Consider the following 23,930-nt stretch of genomic DNA (forward strand, 5'->3'; position numbering starts at 1 on the left):
TTCGGGAAATGTCCGAAAGAACATCTTCATGTATAATTAAGGCAAACCGACCATTGACCTCCTGTGCGGATGCACACTTATTGCCCGAGCTCTTACAGGACTCTGTAAGATTGTCTGCCGCGAGTAATGAGTGTAATGGGCACGGCCACTACGAATGTAGGGTGTTGACATTAAGCTGGGAATGTGGGTCTCACGGAGAGCGTGCCAGGGATAAGCCTCGGCAGTCGCGCTATCCTCTGACCTCGGTGGCTCAGATGAATAGAGCGTCTGTCATGTAAGCAGGAGATCCAGGGTTCGAGTCCCAGTCGGGCCACACATTTTCAGCTGTCCCTGTTGATGTACATCAACGCCTGTCGGCAGCGTAGGGTCTTGATTTAATTATCATTTCATTCTTTAAAAACGTGTATCAACGCTGGAAAGAAAACCAGGTAACTGCGAAGAAACTGTGGGTAACAGAAGATATACTACGGTTGATCAACGAAACAAGGAAGTACAAAATTGTTCAGGGAAATTCGAGAATACAGAAATACAAGTGGTACGTTTCTACTTAACATCTGTTTGTTTAACCTTTGAATCTAAAAGGGTTGGAAGGGCTGATCCAATGAAAACATTTCAATTCCAATGGGTTTATTAGGCACCCAAAACAATCACATAAAATTTGACAAGTGCCACTCGGGAAAGATTATTTAAGAGACTTACATTACATAAAATCATAAGCACGTTAATAAATCATCTCCTATAAACATTGAGAACCACCAGTCACGCAAAATATCTAAGAAACTCGTTACATAAAATCATAAACAAGTTAATAAATCATCTCCCACGATCTCCCACCAAAATTGAAGAACCAAAAAAATGGGTCAAATGGCCCTGAGCACTATGGGACTTAACATCGGAGGTCATCAGTCCCCTAGAACGTAGAACCACTTAAACCTAACTAACCTAAGGACATCACACACATCCATGCTCGAGGCAGGATTCGAACCTGCGACCGTTGCGGTCGCGCGGTTCCAGACTGTAGTTGACAGAACCCACTAAGGTAGAATTTAATCACAACTTTAACAAACAGCTCAAGTTAAGACACATTTAAGACCCTTTCAATTTCACCTTTAACGCTACATGGAAGGTAGGAGACGAGATACTGGCAGAAGTAAAGCTGTGAGTGCCGGGCGTGAATCGTGCTTCGGTGGCTCAGTTGGTAGAGCACTTGCCCGCGAAAGGCAAAGGTCCCGAGTTCGAGTCTCGGTCGGGCACACAGTTTTAATCTGCCAGGAAGTTTCATATCAGCGCACACTCCGCTGCAGAGTGAAAATCTCATTCTGGAAACATCCCCCAGGCTGTGGCTAAGCCATGTCTCCGCTATATCCTTTCTTTCAGGAGTGCTAGTTCTGCAGGTTCGCAGGAGAGGTTCTGTAAAGTTTGGAAGGTAGGAGACGAGATATTGGCAGAAGTAAAGCTGTGAGTGCCGGGCGTGAGTCGTGCTTCGGTGGCTCTGATGGCACTAACTTGCAATTCGTACAACTGTTTCAGCATCATGATTGGCCTCATGTTAATGCTGCTGTTAGCGTGTTAACAAGGGGCTGCAGTGGTGCCAGTTGAGTCTATTAGCAGATCGGGTGTCACTAGGCATGGCTTGGACCTCAATAGGTATTGGAAGGGGAGGCTGGCTAAGTTTATAGGTGACAGTGTAGTGGGTGGTGGTCGCATCACTCATGGGAAAATTCCTGTAGTAGTTGCTGTTAGAGCTGCACCTTTTTTACATGGAAGTCAGCTGATAGATACACCTGCTTAAAGGAAGTCCCTCTAACTAAGGGATCACCTTCAGAGGACATCATGTTTCTAAGTAGAGAAGGAATTAGCATATTTCATCAAAATATAAGAGGTGTTAGAGACAAAGTTAGTGAACTGCCCTAGATGTTGACTCTGAAATTATTGGTCTATCGGAGCACCACTTCAATAGTTTGACAATTCAGAGGCTTCCTTTACCAGGATAGAAATTAGCTGGCTGTTTCTCAAGGATTTCCTTGCGGGGTGGGAGAGTGGCCATGTACGAAAAAAACCGTATTCCATTTGAGTCCATAGACTTATCACAGCACTGCACTGAACAGATATTTAGATGTTGTGCAGGGGCAGTTGAGTTCGGTGAAACTAAACTTCTAATTGTTGCTGTTTATACATCCTCTAACTGACTTCAGAGCTTTTCTTCTCAAGATAGAGGGCGTTCTTCAGTCACTTTACAGGAAGTACCAGAAATTAGTTGTATGTGGTGACTTCAATACACAATTTTGTATGTGATAGCTCAAGGAAAAATGCTGTTGGTAGATCTCCTAAATTCATATGATCTGATGCAGACTTTTTTTCGAACTAGGGTGCAGGGGAACAGTAGCACAGCCATTCTTCATTACTAGATGGGTATTCTATTAGTAAAAGGGTGAATGTCCTTTCAGACCATGATGCACAAATTTTAACACTAAAAGGCTTATGTACTCAAACAAATGTCACTTATAATTACGAACTACGTTGCAAAGTTAATCCAACGGCATTGTTGAATTTTTTAAACCTCATCAAGGAACAAGAGTGGCAGGATGTTTATAGCTCCGATAAGATGACAAATATAGGGCTTTCCTTAACACATTGCTCACGCTCTTTGAGAGTTGCTTTCCATCAGAACGTTCTAACGGGGTACTAGCAGTAATAAGCAGCCTGGGTGGCTGAGTAGTGGGATAAGGATATCATGTAGAACAAAGCGGGAATTACATCAAAATGTTAGAAGTAGTCAAATCCAGCTACAGTAGCCTATTACAAAAAGTATTTTAAGGTGCTTAAAAACGTTATTAGGAAGGCAAAGAGTATGTGGTACGCCCCCTGCGGGTTCGGGGATCAGAATAGGCCCGCGGTATTCCTGCCTGTCGTAAGAGGCGACTAAAAGGAGTCTCAAATGTTTCGGCCCTATGTGATGGTCCCCTCTCGGGTTTGACCTCCATCTTTCTAAATTATTCCGAAGAGCGAGCCAATTGGGGAAGGGCGCCTTACATGGTGCACTGTATCCGTCGTGCAATTAGACCTTTAGCCGGATTGCTCGTCGTTGCAATTGTGTCCCGCTCGTTTTCGATCTCTTGGGCGAGAATACGTCCCTGGGTGCGATTACCACGCTGCCCTCTGCAGTGTTTCTTTTAACTGCGACGACGACCTTGGACATTTTTGCACCTAAGATCCAGCACGGTAGCCAGTCCGTTGTGGTGGGGCCGCCATGTACCCTCTTGGTTGTAGCCCCCTGACAACACAGGGATCGCTCTACTGATGCCTGCGCCGTTAACTCCCCACGTATGCCAAGGAGTAGATGCCTATCCTCCTGGGGTATCGGGACTCCCGGCAACGGCCATCCTGCCAGGTGGCCTTTGCTGTGGCTGGGTGGCGCCCGTGGGGAGGGCCCTTGGTCGGAGTAGGTGGCATCAGGGCGGATGACCCGCAATGAAGCGTGGTACATCATCTCTCGCTGGCGGCCAGCCGCCAGCAGTCTCTAAGCGTTCTCGGGCTCAATTTAATGCTCAGAAGTACGATCCGAAAACGTTCCCCTCCCTGGCCACGCCGTGGGAAGAGCGTAAGTCTCAGGATGGAGGTAACAGTTATTCGCCCCGATTCTTAGTTTGTACGAGAGCTGATGGGGAGTCTTTTCTCTCCACAAAGCCTCAGTTCTTCGTCGAGCATTTAGAGGACAAGTTTGGGGAGGTGGAGGGCTTGTCTAAAATGCGCTCTGGGTCAGTACTGGTACAAACGGCATCCTCCACCCAGTCACGCAGGTTACTTGCTTGTGACAAGTTGGGGGATGTTAACGTTACCATCACACCACATAAGAGTTTAAATATGGTCCAGGGTGTTATTTTCCATAGGGACCTCCTTTTGCAGTCTGATGACGAGCTGCACGCCAACTTAGAACGTAGAGGTGTTCATTTCGTCCGGCGCGTTCATCGGGGTCCGAGGGACAATCAGGTTGCTACCGGTGCCTTCATCTTGGCCTTCGAGGGTGATACGTTACCGGAAAAGGTCAAGGTGATGGTCTACCGATGTGACGTCAAACCCTATATCCCTCCCCCGATGCGGTGCTTCAAGTGCTGGAAGTTCGGCCATATGTCTTCCCGCTGCACTTCCAGCCTCACATGTCGAGATTGCGGACGCCCATCTCATCCCGATACTCCATGTGCCCCGCCTCCCATCTGCGTCAACTGCGGGGAGCACCATTCACCTTGCTCGCCTGACTGCAAAGTCTTTCAGAAAGAGCGCAAAATCATGGAATATAAGACCCTGGACCGGCTGACCTATACTGAGGCCAAAAGGAAATATGACAGACTCCATCCTGTGAGAATGACATCTTCTTATGCAGCTGCTACAACACCTGTGCTAGCCCCATCAGTTTCGAGACTTCCAGCCAGCTCGATAAGCAGTAAGACTCCTCCTGCCCCCTTGCCCGTGGGGGGCTCTACCCAACCGGTTGCTCCTGCACCACCTACCTCAGGAGCAACCTCCTCCCACCCGTCGGGGACGTCCGTCCCCGCTTCTCATCCGGAGAAGCGTCTAACTTCTTCAGCTACTCTCGCCCGTAAGAGTTCCCTTGGGACCCTCCCTTCCCAGGGTTCCACCAGCGGAAAGGATGACGGCCGCCAGTGGCATAAGTCCTCACCAGCAGCCGGGCGTAGGGCTTCACGATCCTCCTCTGTCCCGGAGACTGAATCGGTGAAGCCTTCCCAGCCAGTGAAACCCAAGGTTCAGCGAGAGAAGTCCAAGAAAAAGACCTCTAAGGCCAAAGAACTTGCGCTGGCACCAACCCCACCGCACCTTTCACGGTCTGCGTCTGAGGGTGAAGTCGAGATTCTAGCGTCCGCTGAGGACCTTGATCTCGCTGGTCCCTCAGACGCCATGGATGCCTCTCGTACGGGTACTGAATCGGTGGCAGTGAGTGAACAAGCGGCGTAAATTGCCTTCCCAGTCCTTTCACGCCTTTCTCAGCCATGGACAATATCATCCTCCAGTGGAACTGCGGCGGTTTTTTCCACCATCTCGCTGAGCTCCGCCAACTTATCAGCCTTCGCCCTTTCTTCTGCATTGCTCTCCAGGAAACTTGGTTTCCAGCAATGCGAACCCCTGCCCTCCGTGGCTATCGGGGTTATTTTAAGAACCGGGCTGCTTATGAAAGGGTGTCTTGTGGCGTCTGCATATATGTCCTTCACACTCTGCACAGCGAGTCTGTCCCTCTCCAGACGCCTTTAGAGGCTGTCGCTGTACGCGTGTGGACGCCACAGGCTGTTACCATCTGCAGTCTTTACATTCCACCGGATGGTGATGTCTCGCAGCATGTCCTGGCTGCACTGGTCGCCCAATTGCCGCCACCTTTCTTGCTATTGGGCGACTTCAACGCCCATAACCCTCTGTGGGGTGGGTCAGTGGCCACAGGTCGAGGCGCCATCGTTGAGCATTTATTGTCGCAGCTCGATCTCTCGCTGTTAAATGATGGTGCCTTCACACACTTCAGTGTGGCGCATGGCACCTACTCCGCCATTGACCTTTCCATCTGTAGCCATAGCCTCTTACCGTCTGTCCAGTGGAGTGTGCATGACGACCTGTGTGGTAGTGACCACTTTCCGCTCTTTTTGTCACTACCACAGCGTCACTCTTCTCATAGCCCTAGCAGATGGGCTATGAATAAGGCTGACTGGGATTTGTTCTCCTCTGCTGCCTCTTTTGAGCCTCTCTCTACTGGTGACATTGATGCGGTGGTTCAATCGGTCACCACCGGAATCGTTACTGCCGCCGAATCTGCCATTCCCCGTTCTTCTGGGTCCCCTCGGCGGAAGGCTGTGCCTTGGTGGTCGCCTGAGATCGCTGAAGCGATTAAAGATCGCCGGCGGGCGCTCCAGCGTCACAAGCGACATCCCTCCTTAGCCCACCTTATCGCCTTCAAACGGCTGCGTGCGCGGGCCCGCCTCCTTATCCGCCAAGGCAAGAAGGAGTGCTGGGAGCGGTATGTGTCCACCATTGGCCTCCATGTCACTCCCTCGCAGGTCTGGGCCAAGATTCGACGCGTCTACGGCTATCGGACCCCTGCCAGCGTCCCTGCGCTCTCACTGACTCCGACGTCATTGCAAATCGCTTAGCAGAGCATTTTGCTATGAGTTCCGCTTCTGCGAATTACCCCCAGGCCTTCCGATCCATTAAAGAGCGGCTGGAACGTCGGAGCCTTTCGTTTCACACCAACCACCCGGAATCTTACAATGCTCCATTCAGTGAGTGGGAATTTCGCAGTGCCCTAGCTGCTTGCCCTGATACCGCTCCTGGGCCAGATGGCATCCACTGTCAGATGCTGAAACACCTTTCAGTGGACTGCCAGCGGCGCCTTCTCGATCTTTAGAACCGTCTTTGGGTCGAGGGGGAGTTTCCGTCGCAATGGCGGGAAGGCATTGTCATCCCCGTTTTGAAACCTGGACAGACCCCTCTGGAGGTGGACAGCTACCGTCCCATTAGCCTCACCAACGTTCTTTGTAAGTTGCTTGAACGGATGGTGAGCCGGCGCTTGCATTGGATACTGGAGTCTCGGGGCCTTCTGGCTCCGTCTCAGGGTGGGTTCCGTAAAGGCCGCTCCGCCACCGACAATCTGGTGAGCCTGGAGTCGGCCATCCGTACTGCTTTTGCCCGCCGTCAGCACCTGGTCGCTGTCTTTTTCGACATGCGGAAGGCGTACGATACGACATGGCGTCATCATATTCTTTCTACGCTTCATGGATGGGGTCTTCGGGGTCCTCTGCCGATTTTTATCCGCAATTTTCTGTCGTGTCGTACCTTCCGCGTGCAAGTCGCGGCCTCGTATAGTTCCTCCCACGTCCAGGAGAACGGTGTGCCACAGGGCTCTGTTTTAAGTGTCTGTCTGTTTTTAATAGCCATTAACGGGCTTGCTGCGGCCGTGGGAAATTCTGTCTCCGCTTCCCTGTATGCTGACGACTTCTGCCTTTACTACAGCTCTACTGGCATTGCAGCTGTTGAACGTCAGCTACAGGGCGCTATCCATAAGGCGCAGTCTTGGGCTGTAGCGCATGGGTTTCAGTTTTTGGCAGCCAAGACCCGCGTTATGCATTTCTGCCGGCGCCGAACAGTCCATCCTGAGCCGTGGCTTTATCTTGCCGACGAACTCCTTGCTGTGGTGGAGACCCACAGGTTTTTGGGGGTGGTTTTCGATGCCCGGTTGACTTGGCTGCCTCATATCCGGCAGCTGAAACAGACGTGTTGGCGGCATCTAAACGCTCTGAGATGCTTGAGCCACACCCACTGGGGCGCCGACCGCTCTACCCTGTTGCGGCTCTACCAGGCGTTAATCCAGTCCCGTCTGGATTATGGGAGCCTGGCTTATGGCTCAGCATCCCCATCTGCGTTACGGGTGCTGGACCCAATTCTCCACAGCGGGATATGCCTTGCCACTGGTGCTTTCCGCACCAGCCCTGTGGACAGCGTACTAGTGGAGGCAGGTGTACCTCCACTGCGGGTACGACGCCAACAATTACTGGCTGCTTATGCTGCCCATGTTTTTAGTTTGCCCGGGCATCCAAATTATCATGTCCTGTTCCCGCAGTCGGTCGTCCATCTGCCGGACCGTCGGCCCCGGTCGGGTTGTCCGATCGCCATACGCGTCAAGGAGCTTCTCTGCGGGCTTGGGTTTTTCCCTGTTCCGCCTCCTTTCCAGGCGCCTCTGCGTACACCCCCGTGGTGTGTTCCTCGCCCTTGCCTTCAGCCCGACTTGGCACAGGGCTCGAAGGACTCGGTCCCTCCAGAGGCCTTCCGCCGCCGCTTTTATTCCATCCTTGCCACGTATCAGGGCTCTGGAATTGTTTACACCGACGGTTCGATGGTTGCTGGTCGTGTCGGGTATGCGCTAACTCTAGGGGACCATTCCGAACAACGGTCCTTGGCGGCTGGCTGCAACGTTTACACTGCTGAGCTAGTCGCCATCTTTCGAGCCCTAGAGTATATCCGCTCCTGCTCAGGTGAGTCCTTCGTGATCTGTAGCGATTCCCTGAGCGGTTTACGAGCTCTCGACCAGTGTTTTCCTCATTCTCGTCTGGTGATGGCTATCCATGAGTCCCTGCATACTCTTGCGCGTTGTGGCCGCTCTGTGGTCTTTGTGTGGACCCCCGGTCATGTCGGTATCCCGGGCAATGAACTTGTTGACCGCCTGGCGAAAGAGGCCACGTGTAAACCATCTGTGGATGTTGGCCTCCCAGAGACTGATTTGCGGGCAGTCCTCCGCCGAAACGTTTTTGCGCTTTGGGATGCTGAATGGCGCGATCGGATTACACCCAATAAACTCCGTGCCATTAAGGAGACGACGACTGTGTGGCGGTCATCCATGCGAGCCAACCGCAGGGACTCCGTCGTCCTTTGTCGGCTCCGCATTGGCCACTCCCGGCTAACACACAGTTATTTACTGCGCCGGGAGGACCCTCCTGTATGTCGCTGCGGGGCGGCTTTGACAGTGGCCCACATTCTGTTGGCCTGCCCCCTTTTAGCTGTGGTCAGGCAGACATTTGCGCTGCCTGATACGCTCCCTGCCCTTTTAACAGACGACTCCACTATGGCTGCCTTAGTTTTACGTTTTATTCGGGCAGGGGGATTTTATCATTTAATCTGAGTGTTTCTGTTTTATTTTATTGTTTGTGTTGATTCTGGCCTTTGGCCTATGATTTTCAACTGATTTTTTTTTAATGTGTTTCTAAGTGGTTGGCTTTTCCTTTTTTATTTCTATGGTCGGCCAACCACCGTCACGCTCTGTGTGGTTTTAGTTCGTTTTGTCTTGTCTTTGTCTCAGTTTCTCTTGTTCTGTATCGTCTGTGATCTCTTCTGTTCCTCGTTTTTATTCTCTGTGGGTGTTCTTTGTCTTTGGAAAAAGGGACCGATGACCATAGCAGTCTGGTCCCTTTAATCCCCCAAACCAACCAACCAACCAAGTATGTGGTACGCAAATAGAATAGCTAATTCACAGTATGAAATTAAAACCATATGGTCAGTTGTGAAGGAAGTGTCTGGTCAGCAGCAGAAGGTCGACGATATTAAGTCAGTTCGTAGTAAAAATATTTCTTTTACTGATAAATCAGATATATTTACAGTATCTAAATCATTTTCTGAGCATTGCTGGTGAATTAAATAAAAATTTAGTTTCTACAGGGAATCATAATTCCATTGGAAAATGCCTTTCCGGGACTGATGTCTGAAATACTCCTCTGTGATACAGACAAGGGAAAGATTGAGTCAATAATTAAATCAACTGAAGACTGAGGACTCATGGATGTGATGGAGTGCCTAGCAGAATATTAAAGTACTGTGCTGCATATGTTAACCCTGTGCTTAGCCATACTTTTAATTTTTCCTTTGGGAATGGTCAGTTTCCTGAACGATTAAAGTACTCAGTAGTAAAGTAGCTTTATAAAAAATGGAGAAAGGGACAATGTAGACAGTTTTAGACCCATTTCTATGCCATCAGTGTTTGCTAAAGTTATTTGAAAAGTCTGTGCATGTGAGAATAATTGATCATTTTAAAACACATAATTTTCTATAAAATGTACAGTTCAACTTTAGAAGCCGTTTTCTCGTTTCTCTGTGAGGTACTGGATGGGTTAGACAAAAGGTTTCGAACGCTAGGCATATTTTTTAGTTTAACTAAGGCATTTGACTGTGTTGATCACAAAATTTTGCTCCAGAAGTTGGACCACATAGAATACAGAGAGTAGCTCTCAACTAGTTCATCTCTTACTGTAACAACAGACGGAAAAAGGTCATTATTCACAGTGATGAGAATGGCTGTGATGTCAGGTCTGAGTGGGGTACGGTCAAATGGGGGCTGCCCTGGGGATCAGAGTTGGGGCCTCTCCAGTTCTTTATTTATATAAATGATATGCCTTCTGCCGGCCGTGGTGGCCGAGTGGTTCTAAGCGCTTCAGTCCGGAACCGCGCGACTGCTGCGATCGCAGGTTCGAATCCTGCCTCGGGCATGGATGTGTGTGGTGTCCTTAGGTTAGTTAGGTTTAAGTAGTTCTAAGTTCTAGGGGACTGATGACCTCAGATGTTAAGTCCCATAGTGCTCAGAGCCATTTTTTTTTATATGCCTTCTAGTATTCCGGGCAACTCTAAAATATTTCTGTTTGCTGATGACACTAGCTTGGTAGTAAGGTATGTTGTGTACAACATTGGCTGTTTCAAATATTGCATTTCATTTCATGACATAATTTCATGGCCTATAGAAAATAAACTAATGCTAAATTACACTAAGACTCAGTTTTTACAGTTTCTAACACACTAGCCAACAAAACTTCACAAAATGGGCATATGATCAGTGAAACTTAACAGTTCAAATTTCTAGGCGTTCATATAGATGATAAATTGTCGTGGAAAGCCCACGTTCAGGATTTTGCTCATAGAATTAATGCTGCCATTTTTACTATTGCTTATTTTCATTCGCGTATGTCGTATGGTATTACATTTTGGGGTAACTCTTCCCATTCTAAAAGGATTTTTTTTTGCTCAGAAACAGGCGGTTCGGGCAATAAGTGGTGTAAGGTCGCGAACCTCTTATCGACTCCTGTTCACTAGTATGGGTATTTTGACACTGGCCTCTCAATGTATATATTCTTTACTGTTGGTTCTTGTTAGCAATATCAGCTGATTCCCAATAATAAACAGCTTTCACTCAGTTAATACTCAGCAGAAATCCAACCTGCATTTGGATCGGACTTCCTTAACTGTTGTGCAGAAAGGTGTGCAGTATAGGGCTGCATCCATTTTCAATAAGATACCACAAGAATTCAAAACTCTTAGCAGTAATCCACGCGCTTTCAAATCGAAACTGAAGAATTTCCTCTTGGATCACTCCTGTATCCTGTTGAGGAGTTCCTTGATAAATTAAGCTGATTCTTATATTGTTGATTGCGTTTACTTAAACTTATGGCTTGAATTTTTTTGGTTCATAAATATTTTATTTTCATCTCTTATTACTTTTATATTGTAATTTCATGTACTGACATGTTCCATGACCTTGGTGATTTGCTCCTCAATTTGGTCCTACAGAACTTGACGTGTATATAAAATAAATAAATACTATAGAGAAGAATGGAAAAGAAAATTGAAGATGTGTTAGATGACAGTTTGGCTTTAGGAAAATTAAAGGCACGAGAGAGGCAATTCAGACTTTGAGGCTGATAATGGAAGAAAGACTACAGAAAAAGTAAGACACATTCTTAGGATACGCCGACCTGGAAACAGCATTCGGCGATGTAAAATGATGCAAGATGTTCGAAATTCTGGGAAAAATAGGGGTAAGCTGTAAGGAGAGGCGGGTAATACACGATGTGTACAAGAGACAAGAGGGAATAATAAGAGCGAACCACCAAGAACAAAGTGCTTGGATTATAAAGGTTGTAAGACATGGATGCAGTCTTTCGCCCCTAATGTTCAATCTGTACATCGAAGATGCAAGGATGGAAATAAAAGAAAGGTTCACGAGTGGAATTAAAATTCAAGGTAAGAGGATATCAGTACAACGATTCACTGATAACATAGTTATCCTGAGTGAAATTGAAGAACAATTACTTAATCTATTGAATAGAATGAACGGTCTAATGAGTACAGAATATGGATTGAGAGTAAATCGTAGAAAGACGAAAGTAATGGGAAGTAGCAGAAATGAGAACAGCGAGAAACTTAACATCAGGATTGATGGTCACGACGTGGATGAAATTAAGGAATTCTGTTACCTAGGCAGCAGAATAACCAATGACGGACGAAGCAAGGAGGACATCATCAAAAGCAGAATAGCACTGGCAAAAAGGGCGTTCCTGGCCAACAAGAGTCTACTACTATTAAACATACGCATTAATTTGAGGAAGAAATTTCTGGGAATGTACGTTTGGAGCACAGCATTGAGTAGTGAAACATGGACGGCGGGAAAACCGGAACAGAAGAGAATCGAAGCGTTTGAGATGCGGTGCTACAGATGAATGTTGAAAATCAGGTGGACTGATAAGGGATGAGGCGGAGAGGAAAGGAATTTGTAGAAAACACTGAGAAGGAGGAGGGACAGATGATAGGACATCTGTTAAGACATCAGGGAATGACTTCCATGGTACTGGAGGGAGCTGTAGAGGGTAAAAACTATAGAGGAAATAGAGATTGAAATATATCCAGCAACTAATTGAGGACGTAGGTTGCAAATGCTACTCTGAAGTGAGGAGGTTGGCATAGGAAAGAATTCGTGGCGGGTCGCATCAAACCAGTCAGACGACTGATGACTAAAAACAAAACACAACACAAAAATAGTAAACCCCATGTCGGCAAGCTCTCGATTCGAATATGGAACCATCGTGTGCAACGCTGTATCACATCCACTACCAGGTGAGCCTGCAAGGGAAGTGAATCGGACACATCACAAATTACTATGGCAGAAGAGGACGCTAGGGGAATAAGGTATGAGGAACAGTACCACCCTCTAGGAGGAAACCATAAATACTGTGATTGTGGCTGCATGGTACAGCTCGTATTAGACCGCAGTCCCCGTAGCAACGTATGATTGTATACATGGTCTCTAGCATGGAAGCCACGCAGTTCCAGACGTAAGTTCATAAGACCGTTTTTGTTCCGTATACTTTCATCGCTCAATCTCTATAGTTCGTAAACGGTGGAAGAAAACACCCTGGACATTACTGCAAACTATGTTGTTTAAGTCAAAGGGCGTGCCTGGAACGATTTCTCCATTTAAAACTGGCTATTGTTGAATGTAGCAAGGAAAAATGAAGTAACCGAACTGGGAAGGGAGTGAGACAGGGTTGTTATTCAATCTGTATATTGAGCAAGCAGTAAAGGAAACAAAAGAAAAATTCGGAGTAGATATTAAAATTCATGGAGAAGAAGTAAAAACTTTGAGGTTCGCCGATGACATTGTAATTCTGTCAGAGACAGCAAAGGACTTGGAAGAGCGTCTTGAAAGGAGGATATAAGATAAACATCAACAAAAGCAACACGAGGATAATGGAATGTAGTCGAATTAAGTCGGGTGATGCTGAGGGAATTAGATTAGGAAGTGAGACACTTAAAGTAGTAAAGGAGTTTTGATATTTGGGGAGTAAAATAACTGATGATGGTCGAAAGTAGAGAGGATATAAAATGTGGACTGGAAATGGCAAGAAAATCGTTTCTGAAGAAGAGAAATTTTTTAACATCGAGTATAGATTTAAGTGTCAGGAAGTCTTTTCTGAAAGTATTTGTATGGAGTGTAGCCATGTATGGAAGTGAAACATGGACGACAAATAGTTTGGGCAAGATGAGAATAGAAGCTTTCGAAATGTGGTGCAAAAGTAGAATGCTGAAGATTAGATGGGTAGATCATATAACTAATGAGGAGGTATTGAATAGAATTGGGGAGAAGAGGAGTTTGTGGCACAACTTGACAAGAAGAAGGGATCGGTTGATAGGACATGTTCTGAGGCATCGAGGGATCACAAATTTAGCATTTGTGGGCAGCGTAGAGGGAGACCAAGAGATGAATACACTAAGCAGATTCAGAAAGATGTAGGTTGCAGTAAGTACTGGGAGTTGAAGTTTGCACAGAATAGAGTAGCATGGAGAGCTGCATCAAACCCGTCTCAGGTGTGAAGACCACAACAAGAACAGCAACAACCGAAGTAGAACATCCTGAATGGATTGTAGTCTTTGCGTTTTAAGTGGACTTTACTGCACGCTGCCCACAGTAAGTAAATGCAAGGAGAGAACCTACTGACTTCTGACTTGATGGGGATTGATTTAATAAGAAAATCGCGATGTAAAAGACATTGTTACACAATCCGGCTCCCTAACCTCAGTGGCGTTAAATAAAACACGAGATCTGAAGAATTCATTGGGGTTTTAAAATAATTAAAAGGATGGTTTCCTAAACGTTTTGAGGGCACGGCCAATGTTTCGCGTGTTTTCGAGCTGGTTTCGAAACCGTTTGCCGTTTCAGTCGAAAGAATTCATGTGCATGAGCAGATAAAACTGATTGATCTGCAAGGTAATTCCCTTTTAAACACAAATGCCTTTAACATGAAGACTGTATAAGATGTCTACATTGCTTTCCTTTTGTAGAGTTTCCATGTCTCCATAATGAGGTTGCAAATATACTACACTATTGGACTACCATTTGTCTGTGAAAGACATTTTTTCGGTTACGAAACTAAGTATATCACCATTATGTGACAGATTGAGTGCGAACATCTGAAATTGTCTGTTTGCATGCCGACAGTTTGTAACAGATAAAAATTATATTTTTTTCACTGCACCAAAGATAGATGACACTGAAAATTTGTTTTTTATCGATGTTGTTGAGAAACGTGAAATATAAGACTAAGTCTTATAAAATGCGACTGCATTGCCATTTAAACTAGAAGCGTTAGCAGTTTCCCTCCACGATAAGACAGTGTGTTTCAGCAGTGGAGGTAACGTGCCAACCAGGCTGAGGGCTACGGCACTCTTGCTAGGGCGCGGTCCGCGAGCCGAACTCTTCGCCATCACTAACACAGACGGTAGCGTTTAGGTTACACAAGGGAAATAGTAACGGATGAAGCTTGCGAGTATCAAACGCTATGGACAGATGTCCCAGGGCAGAAGTTTCATTTCAGACAATTAAATGGTAACTCCATACAGCGTCTAGACGCTGTTGTAAGGCACAACAGCAGATGCTAATTGCAAACAGCATATACAGCAAGGGTGACCCTTGTTGCTGACAACAGCAATGTCAGTGGGTTCACACGAGCTACAATGAGATGGGAAAGAAGTAAAACTGCCGAAATAGCGGCCCCCTCTCCCGAGAAGGAAGCCTCCATTCCCAGGCGGGAACAAAGTGGCATAAAACAGTGTTGCTGCCGTTCACACTAGGAAAGACAACACTTTGCTTTCAGCCGAACGCTGTTGAAACCAAGCTCGCAGTATGTTGATATAAATTCCTGGAACATCCAAGTTACAGAGTAGGAGAAGGGGACGGACACAAACGTGATTGGCCCGAGGCACCATGGAGATGCAAAGCCTCACGTCAAGGTGCCCGATAACTAAAGTACAGACATGGTTAGCCGCCCGACCGCCAAGTGGGAGAAGTGTTGTACCACCTGGATCCTTTGAAAACTCTAGATTTCTGTAGTTAAAAGGAGCTCTCAGAAAGTTCGGATGCCAACTCTGTGTCTCTCTATGCCAGCCTCGGTAATTTCCGATCAGACTGTTTCTGACTTCGAATGTTGCTCTCTAGTGTTTGTACTTTACGATGCTGCTAGTGATTGCTACTTCTTTTGCCTCCCACCCCTGGGACTCAGACACTTGCTTCTGTTGTACCAACAGCCAAATCTTTTGGTTTTACTCATGTTTAGAAATAGCCTTGAGTGTAGCAGTGTAGTTCAGACGCTTCAGCTCCCTGAGTCTCTTACTACTAATCGAGTCAAATTGTTTCATGGGGTGACTGGCGAACGGGAGTGTCACATCCTGGAATTTGCTGAGATGTCAGGGCTCCATTAGAGAGTGATTGCGATGCGAGTAACAGTTCGCCAGCAGCAAGTTTGCATATTTCCTGCCCGCGATAGAGAACTACAGGTGTCGCACACTGCTGTTCTGGAGACACTTTAAACACGATTGTCACCTGAGACAATGCTACACAGCGAGAAAGGGGTATCGTGTTGCTGCTCTGGCTTTTTAGGAAAAACAGAATCACAGTCTCGCCGCTTGTTCTCAGCTGCACCAACGTAATATACAGGGTGTTTCAAAAATGACCGGTATATTTGAAACGGCAATAAAAACTAAACGAGCAGCGATAGAAATACACCGTTTGTTGCAATATGCTTGGGACAACAGTACATTTTCAGGCAGACAAACTTTCGAAATTACAGTAGTTACAATTTTCAACAACAGATGGCGCTGCGGTCTGGGAAACTCTATAGTACGATATTTTCCACATATCCACCATGCGTAGCAATAATATGGCGTAGTCTCTGAATGAAATTACCCGAAACCTTTGACAACGTGTCTGGCGGAATGGCTTCACATGCAGATGAGATGTACTGCTTCAGCTGTTCAATTGTTTCTGGATTCTGGCGGTACACCTGGTCTTTCAAGTGTCCCCGCAGAAAGAAGTCACAGGGGTTCATGTCTAGCGAATAGGGAGGCCAATCCACGCCGCCTCCTGTATGTTTCGGATAGCCCAAAGCAATCACACGATCATCGAAATATTCATTCAGGAAATTAAAGACGTCGGCCGTGCGATGTGGCCGGGCACCATCTTGCATAAACCACGAGGTGTTCACAGTGTTGTCTAAGGCAGTTTGTACCGCCACAAATTCACGAAGAATGTCCAGATAGCGTGATGCAGTAATCGTTTCGGATCTGAAAAATGGGCCAATGATTCCTTTGGAAGAAATGGCGGCCCAGACCAGTACTTTTTGAGGATGCAGGGACGACGGGACTGCAACATGGGGCTTTTCGGTTTCCCATATGCGCCAGTTCTGTTTATTGACGAAGCCGTCCAGGTAAAAATAAGCTTCGTCAGTAAACCAAATGCTGCCCACATGCATATCGCCGTCATCAATCCTGTGCACTATATCGTTAGCGAATGTCTCTCGTGCAGCAATGGTAGCGGCGCTGAGGGGTTGCCGCATTTGAATTTTGTATGGATAGAGGTGTAAACTCTGGCGCATGAGACGATACGTGGACGTTGGCGTCATTTGGACCGCAGCTGCAACACGGCGAACGGAAACCCGAGGCCGCTGTTGGATCACCTGCTGCATTAGCTGCGCGTTGCCCTCTGTGGTTGCCGTACGCGGTCGCCCTACCTTTCCAGCACGTTCATCCGTCACGTTCCCAGTCCGTTGAAATTTTTCAAACAGATCCTTTATTGTATCGCTTTTCGGTCCTTTGGTTACATTAAACCTCCGTTGAAAACTTCGTCCTGTTGCAACAACACTGTGTTCTAGGCGGTGGAATTCAAACACCAGAAAAATCCTCTGTTCTAAGGAATAAACCATGTTGTCTACAGCACACTTGCACGTTGTGAACAGCACATGCTTACAGCAGAAAGACGACGTACAGAATGGCGCACCCACAGACTGCGTTGTCTTCTATCTCTTTCACATCACTTGCAGCGCCATCTGTTGTTGAAAATTGTAACTACTGTAATTTCGAAAGTTTGTCTGCCTGAAAATGTACTGTTGTCCCAAGCATATTGCAACAAACGGTGTATTTCTATCGCTGCTCGTTTAGTTTTTATTGCCGTTTCAAATATACCGGTCATTTTTGAAACACCCTGTAACTTCTGTGTAGAATAAATCCATCAAAATCTATTCAGCGTTAGATAACGTCAGATTGCGTTATCCATGTTTCCAGCCAGAGTATGTGACGTCTCCTTGCAAGACATTTGTAAAATCGGTGAAATATATGTCAAAAAAAAAAACATTTATCTGTGTTATTATATTTCATTTCTGTATGAACAGTTATCGATTATGTGGATTATGTAAAAAAGGAAACAGTTATTTTTCATTTTTATGTTTGTGTAATAATATGTATGACCGTTTTGGAAATAACGTCTGTGGTCGGCGAGGGTGGAAACCGAAGCAGACAATGATAATTAGAAATATAACAAAGATATATATTATCATATTAAATTGGTTATAAATAGTGGATGTTTAGACATTACTCTGTCTTCTTGTTGCCGTGAATGTTGTAACAGCCTGTGACACTCTCTCTAACGCTTAGTTAGCGCTCTTTTGTTCTTTTATCGATAAAGACGCCATTGGATAATGATGTATAAAAAAAAGGTGTGTGCTCTGAATTTTATGTTGATTTTGAATATAGAAATTGCTAAAAATACTTGTAATAATTTGTAGCTAGCTTGCCCAGTATTTCAATTCACATTTTTAGCCGTTTTCAGCGAATTTAGAATTTTCCGTGACGCAGTGCTGCGCCACGATCGCGGGAGTCGCTGCCGCGTCAAATCCAAACTATAATTGAATGAAAGCAGTTTTCTCGCAACTAAGCGAGCAGGTAATGGTGCATTAAAATTATTTGTTTCAGCTTCCCGGAGACCCCAGAGGAGAATTGTAGATTTTATTATGTTATTTTCAGATGGACATGGGCAACTGCTAGTACAGTATCAGTGACGTAAATAATTTACGTAAATCAGAGTGTTAAAACTTTACTTCTGTATTGAAATCGGGTCTGGCTCATTAAAATCAATTTTCATTTTTAGTTTCATGCTCTCTTGTTACCGTGGAAATCAATAGTGTTCAAATATTAAAAAATCCAGTGCAGAATTTATGTTTGGCAAAAACTGCATACTGTAACTTCTGTGTGTATAATAAGAGTAATTTTCAGTGCATTTCAGAGGCTAAAGTTAAAAAAAATATTTAATTTCGTAGTCAGTTACAGTAATGATACAGTGTTCCATTTCTAACAATCCAGATCAGAATTATGAGAACATAGTCGTGCAAATTAAAGATCATATATTCACAGCAGCAAATCTTTTAGTGTTGTGCATATCCCCAAATAATAGATCAGAGGGCACCAAGTTAAAATTTGTGTGTTCGCAACAATAATCAACATTTAATTTACTTAAAGTGCTATGGAACATAAACTGTATATAAAATCGAAGTGCACAGAGAGGCGCAACAAGTAAATGGTTTAATCGACAAACCCAATCACTCGCCATCCAGTGGAGTTAACTTTTTGTTGCGTGTTTTTTGTATTGCCAACAGATCATGATTTGTCATCAGGCTTACATTTTACTTCTTGTTCTATTTTATGCTCAATAAACCTGAGACATAACTTTTGCAAAAGATCAATCCCTTTTTGATGCCGGCCGCGGTGGTCTAGCGGTTCTAGGCGCGCAGTCCGGAACCGCGCGGCTGCTACGGTCGCAGGTTCGAAGGTTCGAATCCTGCCTCGGGCATGGATGTGTGTGATGTCCTTAGGTTAGTTAGGTTTAAGTAGTTCTAAGTTCTAGGGGACTGATGGCCACAGATGTTAAGTCCCATAGTGCTCAGAGCCATTTAAACCAACCATTTTTGATACATTAATCACTCATCAACAATTTACCACAACAAAGACAAGACCACATTTCATTAAATTATTTCAGAAATCAAGTTCATTTGGATTCTGATAAAAGTGATAACCTCTAATACAGGTTAACAACAACAGCAACATTCAAAGAACAAAATCAGTTTAGCAGATTTCTAAGCCGGGTAACTAAGTGGAAGGCTTAATAGTAAAAGTGATTGCTGTCAGGGCGTAAACTCGTAGTCGCCCGTAGCCTTTCAAATCATTGAAACATTTAATAACGAGACCTCAACCTCGAGGATTTTTGTGACAATGTAAATCAATAAGCAAACTGCAGTTGTAAAAGATTTATTCTCTGCTTCGGAATCACAATAGCAAAATGATCATAACGAAGTTTAGGCACTTATTGTATTCACTTTCATCCCAAACAGACAACATTCCCCAGCTTCCAAGATTACTGCTGCAAGAGAAGCTGGCGGAAACACCTCCCAACTGGACCGTGAATAATGACCTGCTACACATTCACGAGTATCCGTCAGATTTCTTCGCCCGACACACGAGCGGCCTCAGGGTCCTTCTGCCGACGTAACGATGAGGATGCTTCGAATACTTGGCCAAGCCACGGGAGATCTGCTCCATCGGAATTCCGCCGTTAGCTGTGAGCGGGTGGGCCCAGGGGCGTTGTGCCGCGCTGTGGCTTCCGCGGCTGTGATGCGGAAACAGCGAGACAGGAAAATATAGGGAAGCTGTGACACTGCTCTCACAATCTGGAGGAACGGGTTGCAAATCCTCATCTGTCTGCATTTTTTTAAGTCACGCGGAAGAGTTTCACCTCTTCTTTCAGATCGTGACACAAATCACAATATTTAACTACTTAATGTCAGCCTCGCAGATACTTATGAGAGCGGGTGAAATAGGCCCAAAAGCCTCTGGTCTGACACTTTCACAGGAGTACTGAGTTCGTACTCCGGATCTGAAATTTCTCATCATTGCTGTGGACTTCACCCTAACGCTGTGGGAGCGCTCCCACCATCCACCTGAGCACCTGAGTGTAAACAAAAAGGAACCAGAAGGAATTAACATGCCTTTCAACTTACGCACGCACTATAAAAGTTCCCTCGTTTCCCTCCTCGGGTCTTTGCTGAGATTTTGTCTTTTGATGTTTGACTTTGCCTTAGGCATAATTTTCTATCGATATATTTGTCCAGAGCTAATCATTACTACGCAACGGAGTTTATAAACATGAAAGCACTTACGGTATATTGATAATTTTTACTTATGGACCGTCTGACAGCAACTGAATAAAACAGTTTTAGTGCCATACGCGTTTCGCATTTATTTTCTGCAAGGCATCATCAGTAGCAGGTTGCGTGGGCAATTTCTTACATATTACGCTCCTGTTGCATTCTTGGTGTTGTTCTTCTTACGTATGACAATTTGCGGTTTTTTTTCCACATTCCACAGCACTATGAACTGAACGCTTGTTTCTATGCAATGTTTTGGTTTCTGTTGCCGACTGTTTCTGTTGACAGTCGGCAACAGAAACCAAAACATTGCAAAGAAACAAGCGTTCAGTTCATAGTGCTGTGGAATGTGGAAAAAAAACACGCAGATTGTCATGTGTAAGAAGAAGACACGGTGTGGCCAAGTCCAGAAAGACAATGTTCCGCTACTGACACCTACAAATAATTTAGCGAAGAATTTATCCAAAATGTTCAAATTAGACGAAAGTGACACGGTTCTTAACGCTAAGGCTTATTTCACATCAACCCGGCAGCCCACAAGCCGGCATTTTTGCCGGGCTGACACGGGGCCAACCGTCTCTTCACACGTAGCAGACAGCCGCACGACATGCCGTGCCGTCCTTCCGTGTCTTGTGAATATTCAGTTGAACTCGACTACAAATGGAGCACGACCAGCTATTAGCGTTGTATCTCTTGTACAGACGTTTGAAAAACAGAAGGACTGCATTGGGTCCATCCACTCAGTATGAGGAGACGAAGTGGGTGAATTCTTTGTTCTTTTTGAGGAATTGAAGGGAGATAGAGATAAGTTTTTTAATCATTTTCGGATGATTTTACGAATTTTTGACAATCTACATGCACCGTAATACATCCTTCCGAGAATGTATCCAGCCTATACATACGCTGGCAGTTACAATCAGGTTAGTGGGAAAGAAAATAAGCTAATTTTTTTAAAAAATTTATTATCCTAAAGGATGTACAATTTCGTCGTTACCTTAAAAAATTAAAACAGTTAAACATTGTTGTTGTTGTTGTGGTCTTCAGTCCTGAGACTGGTTTGATGCAGCTCTCCATGCTACTCTATCCTGTGCAAGCTTTTTCATCTCCCAGTACTTACTGCAACCTACATCCTTCTGAATCTGCTTAGTGTATTCATCTCTTGGTCTCCCCCTACGATTTTTACCCTCCACGCTGCCCTCCAATACTAAATTGGTGATCCCTTGATGCCTCAGAACATGTCCTACCAACCGATCCCTTCTTCTGGTCAAGTTGTGCCACAAACTTCTCTTCTCCCCAATCCTATTCAATACTTCCTCATTAGTTATGTGATCTACCCATCTAATCTTCAGGATAGTTAAACATTAAGGGACTCAATACTGAATTTTCAGAGACTTACAAAGCGTGGGGATAGGGAAGATGTTCCTGAAAATTGTTTTATTGCTTGTTCGGAATGCTGTGTGTTGGTTGTAGGTGATTAACTATTTACTGTAACATTTGTAGATTGTTCTTCCTGACAGAAGGGGAAACTTGAGGTGTACACATGTGATGTACTAGGGTGGGCGGTTGTATTAACGTTTTCCAGTGACTTTACGTTTCTTAATTTCGGAGACATGCTGCATTACCCTTATCTGAGACTACTACCTCATAGTCATCAATTGTTTCTAAAGTTGGAAATATCCCACTGAAAAAAAGACATATGCCGATTTGGTTTTCTGTGTAACGCATTAATCAGCTCTACCTCTACAGGGTCAAGTTCCTTTTTTTACTATTGCGTGGTTCTATTCTTTTCAAACTACGTACTTCCTCTGTGATCGCCTCATTACCACCATTTTCTCTACGCTGAGCGTCGTTAGTGAACGAAAAAGTATCATCAGAAAGTCATCTTTCCGTAAACTCATTGTCAGTGAGTGGGAAACTGTCGGCAGTCGGACGTCCTTCTGTGGTTTTCTTCAAACATTGAAGCTGTTGACTGTAAATATACGTTCTGGGTGGCTGCCTCTCACTGCCAGGTTTTACGGATGACTTATTCATCCTCACACTTCTGTGGAAAGAATCGTGAATATTCGCCCACTTCTTCATAACAAGTTTTCCTGAAACAAGCGTACTGTCCGAAATGGTACATCACAGTAGTATCGCTAGAGAAAGTTTAATGGTTTTCAGCCCACTTGAAATAATAGCGTCATGAAAGGCGGAAACGTTAAATGGTCTAGTGGTATAGAAGTTAATGTTGTCAGAAAACCAGTCAGTTTTGCCCTCAATTTGAAAGGTACTGGAAAGCAGTAGGAGATGGAAATTTTATATTATAAAACTATATGTTGGTAAGTTATTACATACAAAGTTTGAGGTTTATTTAGCAATTTCTTCCGGAGATATGAAAGGCAAAACTTCACACTTTCTCATGGGGCTATTTCCAGCTCGACTCAGCTTTATCTATATGAAAGTTGGTAATGCAATCTTTTTTTATTATTTCATTTAAGAGAGCGCAAAACGTTGTACAGCATGTCGTGGACATGTTTCTTTCACGAAAATATTGGCGGAGATATGTCTCAATGTTGTCGAAAATTGTGGGCGCACTGTGCAAAGTTGCGCTATGGGGTGAAACAAGTGACTATATTTCCACAAGTATTTAATTCGCGAAATCAGAACAGCACTATGGTTACTTGGGGATATGTAAAAATGTTCGTACATAGTTTCATCTATAAGTGTGATCATCATGCGGGAATTCTTTCCCGTTGTAGACCACTGGGCACGGAAATGTCCTAATGTAGGATTGTTCACTTTATTTCTTCCATTATTGTTTACGTTAGGTATACACTACCCACTTCTCCAGAAATATATTAAAAAGGTACTATTACTGAAACAATTATTTTTTACAGATATCTGGCGAGTGACCTTACGATCACAGATCATTATAGTTACAGACTCAGCATTTCCACAATCAGTAAAGTAGTCAGATCCGTGTGCCAAGCTATGTGGTCTCTACGTTATGAATGTGTACCATACCCACCAAAGACGACTTTGGAAACTTTGCTGTAAAATTTGAGCAAAGAGCAAATTTTCCTCACTGCATTGGAGCTGTAGACGGAAAGCACATTCGTATCGTCCATCCATGTAACTCCATGTACTACAATTACAAAGGATGTTCATCTATAGTGTTGATGGCTGCGGCTGACTTACCGTTTATCTACGTAGGTACCGGCAGTTATGGCAAAGAGGATGATCCTACTATATTTAAAGTGTGTTCTTTGTGGAAATCACTGGTGGAAAAAAGCTAGTAATTCCTGAAGACAGGTGCCTTCGTAGTACAGTATGTCCAAAGGCACTTTATTTTTTTATTGGTGATGAAGCTTTTGGAAAGCATCAACACCTTGTATGACCATACTCTGGACACCAATTAACAGTTGTTAAAAGAATGTTCAATTATCGCCTGTCAAGAGCCGGAGGTACGGAGAATGTTCATTTGGGATACTGACTAATAAACTGAGGATTTTCCACAGAGCTATAAATTTAAAACCCGATTTTGCTCTTGACATTGTCAAGGCGTGTGTTGTTTTGCACAATACCATTCTTAAAAAAGAAGGCGACAACACCGAGGAC

General features: G+C 44.9%; 1 non-coding gene across 1 annotated transcript; it reads left to right on the plus strand.

Moving 5' to 3' along the window:
• Positions 1-1,179: 1,179 nt before the first annotated feature.
• Trnas-cga lies at positions 1,180-1,254 on the plus strand. The gene has a single exon. It is a non-coding gene; the product is annotated as a tRNA-Ser (tRNA).
• The last annotated feature ends 22,676 nt before the right edge of the window (positions 1,255-23,930 follow it).

The sequence above is a fragment of the Schistocerca piceifrons genome, chromosome 1 (genome assembly GCF_021461385.2).
Source record: "Schistocerca piceifrons isolate TAMUIC-IGC-003096 chromosome 1, iqSchPice1.1, whole genome shotgun sequence".
Taxonomy (NCBI): Eukaryota; Metazoa; Arthropoda; class Insecta; order Orthoptera; family Acrididae; genus Schistocerca; species Schistocerca piceifrons.